The sequence below is a fragment of the Syngnathus acus genome, unplaced genomic scaffold, assembly GCF_901709675.1.
Source record: "Syngnathus acus unplaced genomic scaffold, fSynAcu1.2, whole genome shotgun sequence".
In the NCBI taxonomy this organism is placed as follows: Eukaryota; Metazoa; Chordata; class Actinopteri; order Syngnathiformes; family Syngnathidae; genus Syngnathus; species Syngnathus acus.
In genome coordinates this window covers 215,708-235,565 of record NW_023590221.1, presented here as the reverse complement: position 1 = coordinate 235,565, position 19,858 = coordinate 215,708, and the positions used below count along the sequence as shown (strand labels likewise).

The window sequence follows — 19,858 nt, the reverse complement described above, 5'->3', positions numbered from 1 at the left end:
AATGGGGCTCGCTTTTAATATTTCAACCTTAAGAGGTCCACCTATACACACATGACAAATAGTGAACAAATGGTGAAACAGGACCAGCCATGTGTTTCTACCTCTGTTAAGGGAAGCTCTTTCACTCATATTTTGGATGGGTTAATTTTCATTTTATCACAAAATTCAACTATGATTGAATAAAGGTCTAAACTTTAGACCTTACATGTCTTAGAAAAAAAGTCGTGGTGTTTAATATATCTTGCTTGGGTCATCTAAATCTTAGTAAGCAGCATATGTGAGGATAATTAGATACTGATACAGTAGTAACAATTGGACAATTTAAAAGCAACCGTGATAAAGTTATATATTGAAAAGGATTACTCTAAACTCACCTCACTTTTTGGCAGACTTTTCATTACTTGGGCCACGAGATGTGAAGGTACAAGAGGTCACTTCTATGACTTCTGGCATCAGCCCATCTGAAATGATGATTTTTAAGTACAGAAAAAAATATGTTAAACTTATCTTATTAGGACAGCAAACACACGGATCAAGGGTACAGTTTCTAACAGCAAACTAAAGAGAAAAAAAAACTATCTACACTTGTGCTCATAAGGAGTTATTTATTACAATAATGTCCTGTAGAACCAATCTTGTTGGAACCAAATTTGGATTTTGGTAAATACTAGACAGGAGCAGATATGAATGTAATGGACTATTTAAAAGTGGTGGAATTAAAAAATATATATATAAAAATCAATATTGAAAACGAGTACTGACCTTAAACTGCAGTTTTACAAACTCACCTTTCTTTTTGGCCATTTTCTTCCACTGAGACTTGAACTCAGGTCGCTGGGGTGAGAGTCCTAACCCTAGCCCTAGCTCTAACCTTAACCCTACCTCTTACCCTAACCCTAGCCCTAGCTCTAACCTTAACCCTACCTCTTACCCTATTCCTAACCCTAACCCTAGCTCTAACCCTAGCTCTTACCCTATTCCTAACCCTAACCCTAGCTCTAACCCTAACTGTAACCCTAACTCTTACCCTAATCCTAACCGTAACCCTAGCTCTAATCCTAATCCTAGCTCTTACCCTATTCCTAACCCTAACCCTAGCTCTAACCTTAAACCTAACCCTAACCCTAATCCTAGCTCTTACCCTAGCTCTAACCCCTCACCTTTCTTTTTGGCCATTTTTTTCCACTGAGACTTGAACTCAGGTCGCTGGGGTGAGAGTCCTAACCCTAGCCCTAGCTCTAACCTTAACCCTACCTCTTACCCTAACCCTACCTCTTACCCTATTCCTAACCCTAGCTCTAACCCTATTCCTACCTCAACCCTACCTCTTACCCTATTCCTAACCCTAGCCCTATTCCTAACCCTAGCCCTAGCTCTTACCCTAACCCTATTCCTAACCCTAACCCCTAGCTCTAACCTTAACCCTAATCCTTACCCTAGCTCTTACTCTAACCGTAATCCTAACCCTAGCTCTTACCCCTCACCTTTCTGTTTGGCCATTTTTTTCCATTGAGACTTGAACTCAGGTCGCTGGGGTGAGAGTCCTAACCCTAGCCCTAGCTCTAACCTTAACCCTACCTCTTACCCTAACCCTAGCTCTAACCTTAACCCTACCTCTTACCCTAACCCTAGCCCTAGCTCTAACCCTAACCCTACCTCTTACCCTATTCCTAACCCTAGCTCTTACCCTATTCCTAACCCTAGCCCTTACCCTAGCCCTTACCCTAGCATATGGTATATGGTTTTATGGGGGAGCACACGAGCAACTCTGTTGCAAATTTTTCAAGGATAAGATATTTTTGGTCCCACTGGGATTTGAACTCAGGTCGCTGGGGTGAGAGTACAGAGCACTAACCACTACACTACAGAACCCACGCCATTACTTCATGGATGTTACCTATATGGTTTTATGGAGCAGCTCACAAGTAAATAGTATAGATAGGAATAGGTAAATGCCAAAATACTTGAGGTTCCACTGAGACTTGAACTCTGGTCGCTGGGGTGAGAGTCCAGAGCACTAACCACTAGAGTATGTAACCCGCACCATTAATCAATGGAAGTTAGCTATCTGGTTTTATGGAGCAGCTCACAAGCAAATAGCATAGATAGGAATAGGTAAATGTCAAAATAGTTCAGGTTCCACTGAGACTTGAACTCAGGTCACTGGGGTGAGAGACCAAAGCATTAACCACTACACTATGGAACGCACACCAATATTCCATGGAAGTTACGTATATGGTTTTATGGAGCAGCTCACAAGCCAGATATAGGAATAGTATAAATAGGAATAGGTAAATGCCAAAATAGTTGAGGTTCCACTGAGACTTGAACGCAGGGCGCTGGGGTGAGAGTCTAGAGTACTAACCACTACAGTATGGAACCCACACTATTAATCCATGGAAGTTACCTATATGGTTTTATAGAGCAGCTCACAAGCAAATAGCATACATGGGAATAGGTAAATGCCAAAATAGTTGAGGTTCCACTGAGACTTGAACTCAAGTCGCTGGGGTGAGAGTCCACAGCACAAACCACTACAGTATATATAAGTAAAGTACAGTAAATAGTCCATTACATTCATATCTGCTCCTGTCTAGTATTTACCAAAATCCAAATTTGGTTCCAACAAGATTGGTTCTACAGGACATTATTGTAATAAATAACTCCTTATGAGCACAAGTGTAGATAGTTTTTTTTTCTCTTTAGTTTGCTGTTAGAAACTGTACCCTTGATCCGTGTGTTTGCTGTCCTAATAAGATAAGTTTAACATATTTTGTTCTGTACTTAAAAATCATCATTTCAGATGGGCTGATGCCAGAAGTCATAGAAGTGACCTCTTGTACCTTCACATCTCGTGGCCCAAGTAATGAAAAGTCTGCCAAAAAGTGAGGTGAGTTTAGAGTAATCCTTTTCAATATATAACTTTATCACGGTTGCTTTTAAATTGTCCAATTGTTACTACTGTATCAGTATCTAATTATCCTCACATATGCTGCTTACTAAGATTTAGATGACCCAAGCAAGATATATTAAACACCACGACTTTTTTTCTAAGACATGTAAGGTCTAAAGTTTAGACCTTTATTCAATCATAGTTGAATTTTGTGATAAAATGAAAATTAACCCATCCAAATTTATTTATATCATCTTTGTTTGTCTATGTGTAGCACGTTATCAAAGCAAATTCCCCATACATGTAAAACACTGTCTGAAAAAAGTTTTTTTCAGATTTTTATTTTCCCTGATTTTGCAACAACTTGTATCTGTTCTTAATGGTTTTGTCAGAGAAATGGTGCATCCCAATGTGCTGCCTGTGCAACCTCTGTAGGGGCCAGGAATTGCTTCATCTACCAGCAGTGACACTCTGGTCAAATGCAAAACTGCTTAAAAGTAGTCAAGAAAATGAGAGACCTCTTTCCCCCACCTCCAAAACTGGGGCCATTCTAATATTGCCCTTTTGTGCATCTATTTTTAATTTTGTTAATATGAAAACAGCTGACACTGAAGACCACCGAGCAACTTAAATGACCGGATTAATATCCCAGATAATAACTGATTTACTTATGTCTATTGTGGGCTCATCACCGTTGACAAAGATAGTTGACTTTTTAAAATATCTCATTTAAATTATTTTGTCGGACTATTGTACATAAAGTGAATGTATTCTTTATGCAGTCTTGTTCTAATTAAGTTGTCAACTAAAAAGTGCTCTTCTTATGCCCTTAGGTAAAGAAAAAGTTGTGAAAAGAAGCTGGACCCCAGAGGAATGTGCTGCAGTAAATAAACATTTAAGGAAGTATATATTGACAAATCAGGTTCCTGGTAAGTTTGACTGCGAGAGATGCATTGCTGCAGAACCACAAGCACTGAGTAACAGAGACTGGAAAGCTGTTAAGTACTTTGTCAAAAATAGAATAACCACCATGAGGAGAAAATATGAGTGAAAGAGCTTCCCTTAACAGAGGTAGAAACACATGGCTGGTCCTGTTTCACCATTTGTTCACTATTTGTCATGTGTGTATAGGTGGACCTCTTAAGGTTGAAATATTAAAAGCGAGCCCCATAACTGACTAAAAATCTCATGTGTGTAAAGGTGGACCCCGCAAAGCCTGAAGGTTAGAAACAGGCCCCACATGTGACTGAAAAACTGACATGTAAAATAAAGTTTTGAATTGTGTTTATTGAAAGTGATTTTTAGTAACAAGATTTTTTTTGAGACTTGCCTGATTTTTTTCATAGTTCTTGGACCACTAGAAAGGGTGGACCCCACAACTCAGTAAAGTACTTTGGGTCCTGCAGAGGGAGGTTAACAAGGATGCGTGTGTGTGTGTGTGTGCGTGTGCGTGTGCGCGCGTGCGTGTGTGCGCGTGCGTGTGTGCGCGTGCGTGTGTGTGTCTATTCCATGGTGTTATGATTAGCACTCTGGACTCTGAATCCCGTGATCCGAGTTTTAAGTTTCAGTGGGACCTCAAATATTTAGTCAAATAGTATTTGATAAAGTAATCAATCACATGTTCTCCGAGTTACATATACGGTCATATGCAAAAGTATCATTTGTATGCAAAATCTATTTCAAGATTTTCCTTTATCAAAGTCAAAAGTCAAAGTCAAAGTCTGCTTTATTGTCAATTTCTTCACATTCCAAGACACACAAAGAAATCGAAATTACGTTCCCACTATCCCACGGTGACAAGACATAGTACACAATATACATACAAGTAAACAACACGAAAAATAAAAACAAGAAGGCACAAACAATGAATAAATAAGAGTGATGAATAAATAATAAATAAATAAATAACATAATAAATAAGAGGAGCAAAAATGGAGCAAGTGTGCATACAGCAGACAGTCAGAATATACCGCAAAAGTACAGGACGCTACGCAGAAGGGGGGAGAGAGTTCAGGATCATAACAGCCTGGAGTATGAAGCTGTTGGTGAGTCTGGTGGTGCGGAAGCGCAGGCTCCTGTACCTCTTCCCAGAGGGCAGAAGATCAAACAAAGAGTGAGCGGGGTGACTCACATCACTCACGATCGCGGTCGCCTTGCGGGTGAGATGGGAGGTGTAAATGTCCTTCAGGGAGGGGAGTGAAGCACCAATAATCTTACCAGCTGTGTTCACTATGCGCTGCAGGGCCTTCATGTTGTATTCAGTGCAGCTACCACCCCAAACAGCGATACAACTGGAGAGGATGCTCTCAATGGTGCCACGGTAGAATGTAGTCATGACGGCCGGAGGAGCACTTGCTCGCCTGTTCAGAGGCAATATCAGTAAAATATATTATATAGCGGACAGACACAATGATATTTGAGAAGTGAAATGAAGTTTATGGGACTTTCAGATTTGTCAAGAAGAATGGTGAAATATACCTTCAACCAGAATCCACACTCATTGGAAGCTATAGGAAGTGTCTAGAGCAGTGATTCTTAACCTTGTTGGAGGCACTGAACCCCACCAGTTTCATATGCCCATTCACCGAACCCCTCTTTTGTGAATATATATTTATTTTTTTCAAATTGAAGACAGAGATGTTTTTACTGGTGCACAAAATGAGCCGTGCATAAACATCACCTTGTTCAAAGAATAGAACCAACACAATGCATGAATTCACAACAAATGACATACCAGCAAATCAGTGTGACTTCTGCTGTTGCCTTTGCGAGACCAGTTCAGATATGCGAATTTATTAATCAGGTGTGTTTGGACCTCCGGAGTGGAGGCTCTGCCGAACCCCTGAAACCGACTCACCGAACCCCTAGGGTTCGACCGAACCCAGGTTAAGAACCACTGGTCGAGAGGCTGTTATTTCTGCAAAAGGAGGATCTACTAAATATTGATATTGAAATATTGTCATTTTTCTCTTGGGGTGCCCAAATTTATGTACCTGCCTACTTTTGATGAAATAATGATTGCACACTGTCTGCAAATCCAATAAACTTCATTTCACTTCTCAAATATCACTGCCGCCATCCACCGTGTATGGATTCGGGCTAGCGCCCAAAATTAAATTGGGCTAGTTGATCAACAGCAACGTTTTAAAGAAGGGCTTGTCTGGGAGTTGAACCCAGGACCTCCGACACCCAAAGCAAGAATCATACCCCTAGACCAACGAGCCATGACGGAAGCTTGCAGACCATGTTACATTCCGTGTAACGTTGGCCTGTCAAACGCTCCACGTAATGATAGACAACAGTGTTTCCAAGAAGAGATCGTCCGGGAGTTAAACCCAGGTAATGATGCACCCTAAGCGAGAATCATTCCCCTGCACCGATGAGCTCCATAGTCGACCAGCTGACCCCGTTACATTCCGATTGGTAGCCCATGGACCTGAAGACTGAATGTCAGTGATTAATGGAATAAATGGAATCTGGTTGGCCTAAGGCTCCTAATTCCCTAACTTCAAGCCCTAACGCTAACTCTAAAACCAGAACAATAACCAAACCCTAATAATTAACCCCTAACCTGCTAACTCGCTAACGGTAACCCCCTCACCTTTAACCCTAACCTCTAATGCGCCCCCTAAAGGTAGTGCCCTCTAAACTTGAAGGCAGGCATATACGAAAAAGACCAGCAGATTGCCCCATTTCAGTACTGTTTTAATAACGTTTACAGATGGTTAAAATCCACATAATAGTTATAAGCGCATGTGTTCTGTGAGCGTTCCCCTTTCTGCTTCCTCCCTTTCCTTTCTCCCGCCAAGCAGTCCATCTTGCCCCAACACAGGGCATGTTCCTTGTTAGTATCGTGGATAGTATCTCTGCTTGTCGCGTGAAAGACTGGGGTTCGGTTTTCAACCCAAGTGCGTTAACCTATGTTTGCAGCAGAGTTATTAGAGAGCTGCATTGGTTGTGCGTGCATCTTAAGTGAGTGACCTGTTAGTTTTTCAAAATGAACTCAAACTTTTATCTGTAGCCACCTTCTACTAAATCACTGGTCCCCAACCTTTTTTGCGCCACGGACCGGTTACGTGTCAGAAATATTTTCGTGGACCGGCCTTTATATAAATAAATAATACATTTATATACTATGTGCCTTCTTATTTTTACTTTGTGTATTGTTTACTTGAATGTTTTGTTTGTCTGTGGACCAATTGGGTGTAATATGTCTTGTCTCCACCGTGGGATAGTAGGAAACGCAGTTTCAATGTCTTTGTATGTCTTGACATGTGAAGAAATTGACAATAAAGCAGACTTTGACTTTGACTTTGATAATGCGTTACAGTAGTCCAGGCGCGACATAATAAACGCATGTATAATAGTTTCCGCATCACGAGAGAATCGGACGAATCTTACGAATATTACGGAGGTAAAAAAGCGCAATTTTAGTTATGTTCTTATTGTGCTTTTGAAAGGAGAGCGTTTGGTCAAATGTTACCCCGAGATTAGTTACAGTATCGCTCTGAGTGATAGTACAGTTATCCATAGTTATAGTGGTTTCCTTAAATAAGTGGTGATAACAAGCTGGACCAATTATCAACATCTCAGTTTTATCTGGGATAAGACGAAGGAAATTGAGAGACATCCATTGCTTGATCTCCGCAAGGCACGCCTCAAGATTACAACAGTCCTGCGGATTTGTCATCGATAACGGCATATATAATTGAGTGTCATCCGCCTAACATTGAAAACTAATGTTATATTTACGTATTATGTCCCCAAGCGGAATCATATACATATTAAATAGAATTGGTCCGAGTACCGATCCCTGCGGGACACCACAAGTGACGTTATAGAGCTCAGAGGTCGCATTACCATGGACTACTCGTTGTTTTGCTACGAATGGGAGATTTGAAACCGGCCTATAATTACTGAGACAGTCCGGGTCGAGATTTGGTCGCTTAAGTAGCGGTTTAATGATAGCGGTTTTAAAGGCTGTCCAGAGGAGACAGACAGATTAATTATATTTAAGACGGACGGTCCTAAAATTTGAAGTAATTCTTTAAATAGTTTGGCTGGGAGCGGGTCGAGTGAACATGTCGTTTGCTTAGCCGCACTAACCAATTGCGTGAGCCTTTCAACGGACACACTTTTAAAATTTGATAGGGTTATTGCATGTTCGTCAGCGCCGGTAATGGGCGGTCTCGACTGAGCGATTGGAACTGTCATCTTGATCTCATCCCTAATGGATTCAATCTTTCAAGCGAAAAATTTCATGAACCCGTCGGCTGAGTGGAAGGAGCTATCGGAGGTCGGATGGCACCACGTCAGCTTTGCCACTGTATCAAATAAGTATTTAGGATTGTTTTTATTGAGATTAATAATTTGCGAGAAATAATTAGTTTTTGCTAAAATAAGCGCATCTTTGTATTTCAGGAGGCTATCGCGCCGGGCAGGATTGTGAAGTCTGGAAGCCCCTAGTCACAAGCTGGCACATCAGGCGGTGGATGTTAGATGACGGCAACAGTTCTTAGTGCTTATGCACCTACCCTCGTTTCCGATGAGGACAAAAAAGAGGCCTTATATGCCTGTCTGGATGAGGTATTGTCAAAAATCCCCAAGGAGGACAAGATTATTATATTGGGAGATTTCAATGCCAGAGTGGGCCGAGACCACCACCTCTGGAAGGGCACCATTGGAAAGGAAGGCATTGGAAACATCAACTCCAATGGGGTTTTGCTTCTTAGCAAATGTGCTCAATACGACCTTACCATCACCAATACCATCTTTCGCCAGAAGAACAAACTCAATGGTTCATGGAGACACCCTCGTTCTAAACAATGGCATCTTATTGACTATGTCATTGTCAGGGCCAGGGATCAGCGCGACGTGAGCATCACAAAAGCCACGATGGATTCAGAGGCCTGCTGGACAGATCACCGCCTGATACGATCCACGATGTCCATCAGACTCAAGAGGAAGAGGAGACTGCAAAAGAAGCTGAGCCGGCAGAGACTAAACCTTGAGACCCTGAACAAAACTGCCGCCCTGCAGCAGTTTCAGGCCTCTCTTGGAGAAAGCCTCAATCAGGAATACCCTGAGGACATTGACGAACACTGGAGCCTGCTCAAGTTTTCCATCCTCGACACCTGCCGTGCCACTCTCGGGTACAAGGCCAGAAAGCATCAGGACTGGTTTGATGAGAACGACACGGAGATAGAACAGCTCATCTCCAAGAAAAGGGAAACCTTTCGTGTCTGGCAAAATGACATCACCTGCACAGCAAAGAGACAGGCTAACTCCAGAGCCAAGGCTGACGTCCAGAGCCGGGTGAGACAGATTAAAAACTCCTGGTGGACAGAAAGGGCACTGGAAATCTAGAGTTTGTCAGACTCTGGTGACACCAGAGGCTTTTTCAGCGCTACTAAGGCTGTCTACGGCCCAAGCCATCGCGGCCAAAACCCCCTACGCTCTAAAGACGGGCAGGAGCTGTTGAAGGACAATGAGTCCATAAACAACCGGTGGAGAGAGCACTTTCAGGAACTCCTCAACCGTGACAGCACAACTCAGTCAGATTTCCTCAGTCACATCCCTCAGAGTCCCATCAGGGAAGACATGGGTGAACCTCCCACTTTAGCAGAGGTCCAAGATGCCATCAGGAGCCTGAAGAACAACAAGGCCTCTGGGCCAGATGGGATCCCAGCTGAGGTCCTAAAGGAAGGTGGAGTAGAGCTCCAGCGCCACCTCCATTCCTTCTTTCTGAAGGTCTGGGAAAAAGAAGTACTCCCCTCGGAGCACAGGGATGCTCTGATAGTGACCATTTTCAAGAAAGGGGACAAAGCGGATTGCGGAAACTATAGCGGCATCTCGCTCCTTTCAACAGTTGGCAAAGTACTTGCTCGTGTTCTTGCCAATCGCCTACTGCCACTGTCTGAGGAAGTTCTCCCAGAATCGCAGTGCGGTTTTCGCCCATCTAGAGGCACTGCAGACATGATTTTTACAGCACGCCAACTCTAGGAATAATGCCGTGAGCATAAACAGCCTTTGTTCATGGCTTTCATAGACCTGACAAAATCCTTCTGAAGTATGGTTGCCCGGATAAATACGTCAGAATACTGCGTTTATTACATGACGGAATGACAGCCACAGTGCTCAACAACAGCTCCTTGACTGAGCCTTTCACTGTAGAGACAGGGGTCAAACAGGGATGCATCATTGCACCCACCCTGTTCTCTGTGTTCATTGCCGCCATACTCCACCTCATCAACGAAGAACTACCACACGGAATCCCAATTTGGTACAGAACTGATGGCAGGCTCTTCAACCTTAACAGGTTCAAAGCCAAAACCAAGATCAGAACCACCACGGTCGTGGAGCTTCAGTATGCAGACGATAATGCCATTGCAGCACACTCTGCAGAAGACCTCCAGGGCATCCTGAACTCCTTCGCTAAGGCATACAGAGCCCTGGGTCTGACCGTGAACATCAAGAAGACCCAGGTGCTACATCAACCCCCACCCAACCAGCCATCTACTCCGCCCATCATAAATGTGGACAACACTGCACTTGAATATGTTCACCACTTCCCCTACCTCGGCTGCCTTCTCTCCTCCAAAGCGGACATTGACTCTGAGGTCAACCATCGCCTGAGCTGTGCCAGTGGAGCGTATGCCAGACTGCGGAAAAGAGTCTTTAAAGACAGAGACCTCCGGGTTGACACCAACCTCCTGGTTTACAAAGCTGTGGTTCTCCCCACCTTACTTTATGGGGCAGAATCATGGACAACCTACAGCAGGCAACTAAGAGCTCTTGAACAACACCACCAGAGAACCTTGAGGAAAATACTCAGGATCAAATGGGAGGACAGACGCACAAACATCAGCGTTCTGGAGGAAGCCAGGATACCGAGCATCACCACCTTAATAATGCAGCACCAACTCCGATGGACAGGACATCTCATCCGCATGGCTGACACCCGCCTCCCCAAACAGATGTTATACTCCCAGCTGGAGAGAGGTCCGCGAGCCCCGGGCGGGCAAAAGAAACGTTTTAAGGACAACCTCAAGACCAGTCTCAAGAAATTCCAAATAACATCTCAGGACTGGGAGCGCATCGCCTTGAACAGGAACTGCTGGAGGGTAGCGGTGCAAGAAGGGGCAGCACATCATGAAAAGGAACTCCGCCGTGTCCCAGAAACCAAACAACAACTCCGTAAGGAAAGACAAAAACAGGCTCCAGCACGACCACAACCCACCACCACTTTCCCCTGCCCACACTGCACAAAAATATGTGGATCCCGGATCGGCCTCTACGCCCACCTGCGGACCCACAAGTAGACGACCCTGAGAAGAAGACAGTCATACTCGTCCCGAGTGTCCGCCGATGATGGTGTGTGTGTGTGTGTGTGTGTGTGTGTGTGTGTGTGTGTGTGTGTGCGTGTGTGTGTGTGTGTGTGTGTGTGAGAGCGAGAGAGAGCGAGAAAGAGTGCGAGAGAGAGAGAGAGAGAGAGAGCGAGAGAGAGAGCGAGAGAGAGCGAGAGCGAGAGAGAACGCTCAACCGTAGCGTGCCGCCGACCGCCCAACTGCACCGCGCTGGTCGCATTATTGTGACAGAGCCGTCGCTGAAATTTAGAAAATATTTTTAAAGTTCTGATGTACTTTCTAAAATTTAAGTGGATCTCAGTGCGCAGGGAGCTTAATTTGGTGCGGTCGGGCAACCGCAGCGCGCCGGGCGCTCACTGTCGCATTGCTTAAAGAGCGCCTTTGTGTTTTAGGATGGCTTTACTGCTCCCACTTGCTTTCTTTGGAGGCATGATTAGGGGTTAATACAATCCTCAAAGTAACGAAATTACAATAACGAACGGAGTCAGTCGGCATCCGGGCCGCGCGGTCGGGTTTTCTCGGGTCCTTTCGGCTCATCTTGCGAGGTTCAACCTCCGAATTTTGTTGGACAACCGAAGCAAAAAAATCTCGAATTGTTTTGTTCGAATTCCGATTTGTTCGAGAACCGGGACGTTCGGAAACCGAGGTTTGACTGTACTCCCAGACTTCCCTGCCACTTGTGCGCTGTACAGAAAGCCAATTATGGGACTAAATTGGAATAGCTGGTCTCTGGACACTGGAAAAACTGGTTTCAGATACCCAGCAATTGACACATTAGCAATTAAAAAAAAAGAAGAAAAAAAAAAAAAAAAGAATTCAAAACTTCTGGCTCCCACACCAGCATATGCCTGCCATGGTCTGGACCTTGTGGTTCCATAGTGTAATGGTTAGCACACTGGACTCTGAATCCACTGATCCGAGTTCAATTCTCAGTGGAACCTCAACCTTTTTGGCATTTACCTATTCCTATCTATACTGCTTGTGAGCTGCTCTATAAAACCATATACGTAACTTCCATGAGTTAATGGCATGAGTTCCATAGTGTAGTGGTAAGTGCTCTGGACTCTCACCCCAGCGACCCGAGTTCAAGTCTCAGTGGAACCTCAACTATTTTGGCATTTGCCTATTCCTATATATATGCTTGTGAGCTGCTCCATAAAACCATATACATAACTTCCATGAAACAATGGTGTGGTTTCCATACTGTAGTGGTTAGTGCTCTGTACTCTCACCCCAGCGACCTGAGTTCAAGTCTCAGTGGAACCTCAACTATTTTGGCATTTACCTATTCCTATCTATACTGGCTTGTGAGCTGCTCCATAAAACCATATACGTAACTTCCATGAAATAATGTCGTGCGTTCCATAGTGTAGTGGTTAGTGCTCTGGATTCTCACCCCAGTGACCGGAGTTCAAGTCTCTATTTACCTATTCCTATGTGTATATACTATTTGCTTGTGAGCTGGTCCATAAAACCATATACGTAACTTCCATGACGTAATGCCGTGGGTTCCATACTGTAGTGGTTTGTGCTGTGGACTCTCACCCCAGCGACTTGAGTTCAAGTCTCAGTGGAACCTCAACTATTTTGGCATTTACCTATTCCCATGTATGCTATTTGCTTGTGAGCTGCTCTATAAAACCATATAGGTAACTTCCATGGATTAATAGTGTGGGTTCCATACTGTAGTGGTTAGTACTCTAGACTCTCACCCCAGCGCCCTGCGTTCAAGTCTCAGTGGAACCTCAACTATTTTGGCATTTACCTATTCCTATTTATACTATTCCTATATCTGGCTTGTGAGCTGCTCCATAAAACCATATACGTAACTTCCATGGAATATTGGTGTGCGTTCCATAGTGTAGTGGTTAATGCTCTGGTCTCTCACCCCAGTGACCTGAGTTCAAGTCTCAGTGGAACCTGAACTATTTTGACATTTACCTATTCCTATCTATGCTATTTGCTTGTGAGCTGCTCCATAAAACCATATAGCTAACTTCCATGGATTAATGGTGTGGGTTACATACTCTAGTGGTTAGTGCTCTGGACTCTCACCCCAGCGACCAGAGTTCAAGTCTCAGTGGAACCTCAAGTATTTTGGCATTTACCTATTCCTATCTATACTATTTACTTGTGAGCTGCTCCATAAAACCATATAGGTAACATCCATGAAGTAATGGCGTGGGTTCTGTAGTGTAGTGGTTAGTGCTCTGTACTCTCACCCCAGCGACCTGAGTTCAAATCCCAGTGGGACCAAAAATATCTTATCTTATCTTATATTAAAATTTGCAACAGAGTTGCTCGTGTGCTCCCCATAAAACCATATACCATATGCTAGAGTTAGGGTTGTTAGGGCTAGGGCTAGGGTAAGGGTTAGGGTAAGGGCTAGGGTTAGAGCTAGGGTTGGGTTAGAGCTAGGGTTAGGGTTAGAGCTAGGGTTAGGGTTAGGAATAGGGTAAGAGCTAGGGTTAGGAATAGGGTAAGAGCTAGGGTTAGGAATAGGGTTAGAGCTAGGGCTAGGGTTAGGGTTAGGGAAAGAGGTAGGGTTAAGGTTAGAGCTAGGGCTAGGGTTAGGGTAAGAGGTAGGGTTAAGGTTAGAGCTAGGGCTAGGGTTAGGACTCTCACCCCAGCGACCTGAGTTCAAGTCTCAATGGAAAAAAAATGGCCAAAAAGAAAGGTGAGGGGTAAGAGCTAGGGTTAGGATTACGGTTAGAGTAAGAGCTAGGGTAAGGATTAGGGTTAGGGTTAGAGCTAGGGTTAAGGTTAGAGCTAGGGTTAGGGTTAGAGCTAGGGTTAGGGTTAGGAATAGGGTAAGAGCTAGGGTTGGGTTAGAGCTAGGGTTAGAGCTAGGGCTAGGGTTAGGAATAGGGTAAGAGGTAGGGTTGAGGTAGGAATAGGGTAAGAGGTAGGGTTGAGGTAGGAATAGGGTTAGAGCTAGGGTTAGGAATAGGGTAAGAGGTAGGGTTAGGGTAAGAGGTAGGGTTAAGGTTAGAGCTAGGGCTAGGGTTAGGACTCTCACCCCAGCGACCTGAGTTCAAGTCTCAGTGGAAAAAAATGGCCAAAAAGAAAGGTGAGGGGTTAGAGCTAGGGTAAGAGCTAGGATTAGGGTTAGGGTTAGGTTTAAGGTTAGAGCTAGGGTTAGGGTTAGGAATAGGGTAAGAGCTAGGATTAGGATTAGAGCTAGGGTTACGGTTAGGATTAGGGTAAGAGTTAGGGTTAGGGTTACAGTTAGGGTTAGAGCTAGGGTTAGGGTTAGGAATAGGGTAAGAGCTAGGGTTAGAGCTAGGGTTAGGAATAGGGTAAGAGGTAGGGTTAAGGTTAGAGCTAGGGCTAGGGTTAGGGTTAGGAATAGGGTAAGAGGTAGGGTTAAGGTTAGAGCTAGGGCTAGGGTTAGGGTAAGAGGTAGGGTTAAGGTTAGAGCTAGGGCTAGGGTTAGGACTCTCACCCCAGCGACCTGAGTTCAAGTCTCAGTGGAAGAAAATGGCCAAAAAGAAAGGTGAGTTTGTAAAACTGCAGTTTAAGGTCAGTACTCGTTTTCAATATTGATTTTTATTTTATTTTTTTTTAATTCCACCACTTTTAAATAGTCCATTACATTCATATCTGCTCCTGTCTAGTATTTACCAAAATCCAAATTTGGTTCCAACAAGATTGGTTCTACAGGACATTATTGTAATAAATAACTCCTTATGAGCACAAGTGTAGATAGTTTTTTTCTCTCTTTAGTTTGCTGTTAGAAACTGTACCCTTGATCCGTGTGTTTGCTGTCCTAATAAGATAAGTTTAACATATTTTTTTCTGTACTTAAAAATCATCATTTCAGATGGGCTGATGCCAGAAGTCATAGAAGTGACCTCTTGTACCTTCACATCTCGTGGCCCAAGTAATGAAAAGTCTGCCAAAAAGTGAGGTGAGTTTGGAGTAATCCTTTTCAATATATAACTTTATCATGGTTGCTTTTAAATTGTCCAATTGTTACTACTGTATCAGTATCTAATTATCCTCACATATGCTGCTTACTAAGATTTAGATGACCCAAGCAAGATATATTAAACACCACGACTTTTTTTCTTAGACATGTAAGGTCTAAAGTTTAGACCTTTATTCAATCATAGTTGAATTTTGTGATAAAATGAAAATTAACCCATCCAAATTTATTCATATCATCTTTGTTTGTCTATGTGTAGCACGTTATCAAAGCAAATTCCCCATACATGTAAAACACTGTCTGAAAAAAGTTTTTTTCAGATTTTTATTTTCCCTGATTTTGCAACAACTTGTATCTGTTCTTAATGGTTTTGTCAGAGAAATGGTGCATCCCAATGTGCTGCCTGTGCAACCTCTGTAGGGGCCAGGAATTGCTTCATCTACCAGCAGTGACACTCTGGTCAAATGCAAAACTGCTTAAAAGTAGTCAAGAAAATGAGAGACCTCTTTCCCCCACCTCCAAAACTGGGGCCATTCTAATATTGCCCTTTTGTGCATCTATTTTTAATTTTGTTAATATGAAAACAGCTGACACTGAAGACCACCGAGCAACTTAAATGACCGGATTAATATCCCAGATAATAACTGATTTACTTATGTCTATTGTGGGCTCATCACCGTTGACAAAGATAGTTGACTTTTTAAAATATCTCATTTAAATTATTTTGTCGGACTATTGTACATAAAGTGAATGTATTCTTTATGCAGTCTTGTTCTAATTAAGTTGTCAACTAAAAAGTGCTCTTCTTATGCCCTTAGGTAAAGAAAAAGTTGTGAAAAGAAGCTGGACCCCAGAGGAATGTGCTGCAGTAAATAAACATTTAAGGAAGTATATATTGACAAATCAGGTTCCTGGTAAGTTTGACTGCGAGAGATGCATTGCTGCAGAACCACAAGCACTGAGTAACAGAGACTGGAAAGCTGTTAAGTACTTTGTCAAAAATAGAATAACCACCATGAGGAGAAAATATGAGTGAAAGAGCTTCCCTTAACAGAGGTAGAAACACATGGCTGGTCCTGTTTCACCATTTGTTCACTATTTGTCATGTGTGTATAGGTGGACCTCTTAAGGTTGAAATATTAAAAGCGAGCCCCATTTTAAATCTGTAATCTGTCTTGTATTTGACTCAACATAGTAATATTTATACTCTTTGGCGGCTCGGTGGTACACTGGTTAGCACGTCCGCTTCACAGTTAGGAAAGTGCGGGTTCGATTCCACCAACGGCTGTTGCATGTTGTTGATGATGTCTGTTGTTGGGTCAGGAAAACTAAGATGTGGAGTAACGGTTGGTTCTTTATTGGCAAGATCTTGGGTTGTTTAATGGCCGGTCAATGCACATGGCACTTCAGCAGATGTAACAACACTAGGTCAGGTCTCCAGGTCAGAAGGTTTTATACTGTCCGGAAAAGGCGGGAAAGCTTCACCTGAGCATTTGGTATCTATGTGTATTGGAGAGTCACTGCCCTGTGTGTGTGTGTGTGTGTGCGTGTGTGTGTGTGTGTGTGTGTGTGTGTGTGTGTGTGTGTGTGTGTGTGTGTGTGTGTGTGTGTTCCATCAGCACACAGGGCGTGTGATGCGTCAGTGCAGTCGTGTTGGAGTCGTAGTGCCTGTAGTTTGTGCATGCTGCATGCTGCGTCTGCTTGCCACTTTTCTGCTTTCAGCTACCGCCACCGGCTAGCCCTCTGTTTCCGGGGGTGAAAAGAGGAGCCGAGTGTATAAGCCGGTACACAGCCTCTCCATTGCCAAGACTTGCACACGCCTCCTCGTGGCCACACACGGCAACTGGCACCTTGTGGTCCCAGGCTAAGTTGTGCAGGATCTCGGAGCAGCAGTGGGCCCCAGAGATGTGGCATGTAGGCCCACCGGTGTGTGGACACGCCCTACTGCCCATCAACCACTGTGGGTAAACAGCTCCAGCTATGGGTAAAATAGTGAAGACCTCAACGGTGGACCAGGCGGAGGATGATAGCTGACCTAAGGGGTGGCGTCACAACGGCTGGGAAGGCGGATGAAGGCTGCAGCAGAAAAGGGTCACCAGTCGTCTTGGTCTCCTTGCCACTGGACTCTGACCCCGATCTGTCAAGGACAGTGTGGTGACTGTCTGTGCACCAGTCTCCCCACTTTAAACAAAGTCACGCACAGGCGTCTTTTTCAGGGAGTCCACCTTACATCCCGGATTAAAGTCCTGTGGCGACCAGTAAGTGGCAACGGGGGCAGGATTGTGAAGTCTGGAAGCCCCTAGTCACAAGCTGGCACATCAGGCGGTGGATGTTAGATGACGGCAACAGTTCTTAGTGCTTATGCACCTACCCTCGTTTCCGATGAGGACAAAAAAGAGGCCTTATATGCCTGTCTGGATGAGGTATTGTCAAAAATCCCCAAGGAGGACAAGATTATTATATTGGGAGATTTCAATGCCAGAGTGGGCCGAGACCACCACCTCTGGAAGGGCACCATTGGAAAGGAAGGCATTGGAAACATCAACTCCAATGGGGTTTTGCTTCTTAGCAAATGTGCTCAATACGACCTTACCATCACCAATACCATCTTTCGCCAGAAGAACAAACTCAATGGTTCATGGAGACACCCTCGTTCTAAACAATGGCATCTTATTGACTATGTCATTGTCAGGGCCAGGGATCAGCGCGACGTGAGCATCACAAAAGCCATGATGGATTCAGAGGCCTGCTGGACAGATCACCGCCTGATACGATCCACGATGTCCATCAGACTCAAGAGGAAGAGGAGACTGCAAAAGAAGCTGAGCCGGCAGAGACTAAACCTTGAGACCCTGAACAAAACTGCCGCCCTGCAGCAGTTTCAGGCCTCTCTTGGAGAAAGCCTCAATCAGGAATACCCTGAGGACATTGACGAACACTGGAGCCTGCTCAAGTCTTCCATCCTCGACACCTGCCGTGCCACTCTCGGGTACAAGGCCAGAAAGCATCAGGACTGGTTTGATGAGAACGACACGGAGATAGAACAGCTCATCTCCAAGAAAAGGGAAACCTTTCGTGTCTGGCAAAATGACATCACCTGCACAGCAAAGAGACAGGCTAACTCCAGAGCCAAGGCTGACGTCCAGAGCCGGGTGAGACAGATTAAAAACTCCTGGTGGACAGAAAGGGCACTGGAAATCTAGAGTTTGTCAGACTCTGGTGACACCAGAGGCTTTTTCAGCGCTACTAAGGCTGTCTACGGCCCAAGCCATCGCGGCCAAAACCCCCTACGCTCTAAAGACGGGCAGGAGCTGTTGAAGGACAATGAGTCCATAAACAACCGGTGGAGAGAGCACTTTCAGGAACTCCTCAACCGTGACAGCACAACTCAGTCAGATTTCCTCAGTCACATCCCTCAGAGTCCCATCAGGGAAGACATGGGTGAACCTCCCACTTTAGCAGAGGTCCAAGATGCCATCAGGAGCCTGAAGAACAACAAGGCCTCTGGGCCAGATGGGATCCCAGCTGAGGTCCTAAAGGAAGGTGGAGTAGAGCTCCAGCGCCACCTCCATTCCTTCTTTCTGAAGGTCTGGGAAAAAGAAGTACTCCCCTCGGAGCACAGGGATGCTCTGATAGTGACCATTTTCAAGAAAGGGGACAAAGCGGATTGCGGAAACTATAGGGGCATCTCGCTCCTTTCAACAGTTGGCAAAGTACTTGCTCGTGTTCTTGCCAATCGCCTACTGCCACTGTCTGAGGAAGTTCTCCCAGAATCGCAGTGCGGTTTTCGCCCATCTAGAGGCACTGCAGACATGATTTTTACAGCACGCCAACTCTAGGAATAATGCCGTGAGCATAAACAGCCTTTGTTCATGGCTTTCATAGACCTGACAAAATCCTTCTGAAGTATGGTTGCCCGGATAAATACGTCAGAATACTGCGTTTATTACATGACGGAATGACAGCCACAGTGCTCAACAACAGCTCCTTGACTGAGCCTTTCACTGTAGAGACAGGGGTCAAACAGGGATGCATCATTGCACCCACCCTGTTCTCTGTGTTCATTGCCGCCATACTCCACCTCATCAACGAAGAACTACCACACGGAATCCCAATTTGGTACAGAACTGATGGGAGGCTCTTCAACCTTAACAGGTTCAAAGCCAAAACCAAGATCAGAACCACCACGGTCGTGGAGCTTCAGTATGCAGACGATAATGCCATTGCAGCACACTCTGCAGAAGACCTCCAGGGCATCCTGAACTCCTTCGCTAAGGCATACAGAGCCCTGGGTCTGACCGTGAACATCAAGAAGACCCAGGTGCTACATCAACCCCCACCCAACCAGCCATCTACTCCGCCCATCATAAATGTGGACAACACTGCACTTGAATATGTTCACCACTTCCCCTACCTCGGCTGCCTTCTCTCCTCCAAAGCGGACATTGACTCTGAGGTCAACCATCGCCTGAGCTCTGCCAGTGGAGCGTATGCCAGACTGCGGAAAAGAGTCTTTAAAGACAGAGACCTCCGGGTTGACACCAACCTCCTGGTTTACAAAGCTGTGGTTCTCCCCACCTTACTTTATGGGGCAGAATCATGGACAACCTACAGCAGGCAACTAAGAGCTCTTGAACAACACCACCAGAGAACCTTGAGGAAAATACTCAG

At 44.6% G+C, this 19,858-nt stretch overlaps 2 long non-coding RNA genes and 1 other non-coding gene across 3 annotated transcripts; all 3 read left to right on the top strand.

Annotated features, from left to right (window-relative positions):
• Window positions 1–2,782: 2,782 nt before the first annotated feature.
• Window positions 2,783–4,204, top strand: LOC119118824. The gene is made up of 2 exons (XR_005096978.1): window positions 2,783–2,890; window positions 3,727–4,204. It is a non-coding gene; the product is annotated as an uncharacterized LOC119118824 (long non-coding RNA).
• A 7,924-nt stretch (window positions 4,205–12,128) lies between these two features.
• On the top strand, window positions 12,129–12,200 carry trnaq-cug. Its single transcript has one exon. It is a non-coding gene; the product is annotated as a tRNA-Gln (tRNA).
• A 2,853-nt stretch (window positions 12,201–15,053) lies between these two features.
• On the top strand, window positions 15,054–16,240 carry LOC119118825. Its single transcript, XR_005096979.1, has 2 exons — window positions 15,054–15,169; window positions 16,006–16,240. It is a non-coding gene; the product is annotated as an uncharacterized LOC119118825 (long non-coding RNA).
• Window positions 16,241–19,858: the final 3,618 nt, after the last annotated feature.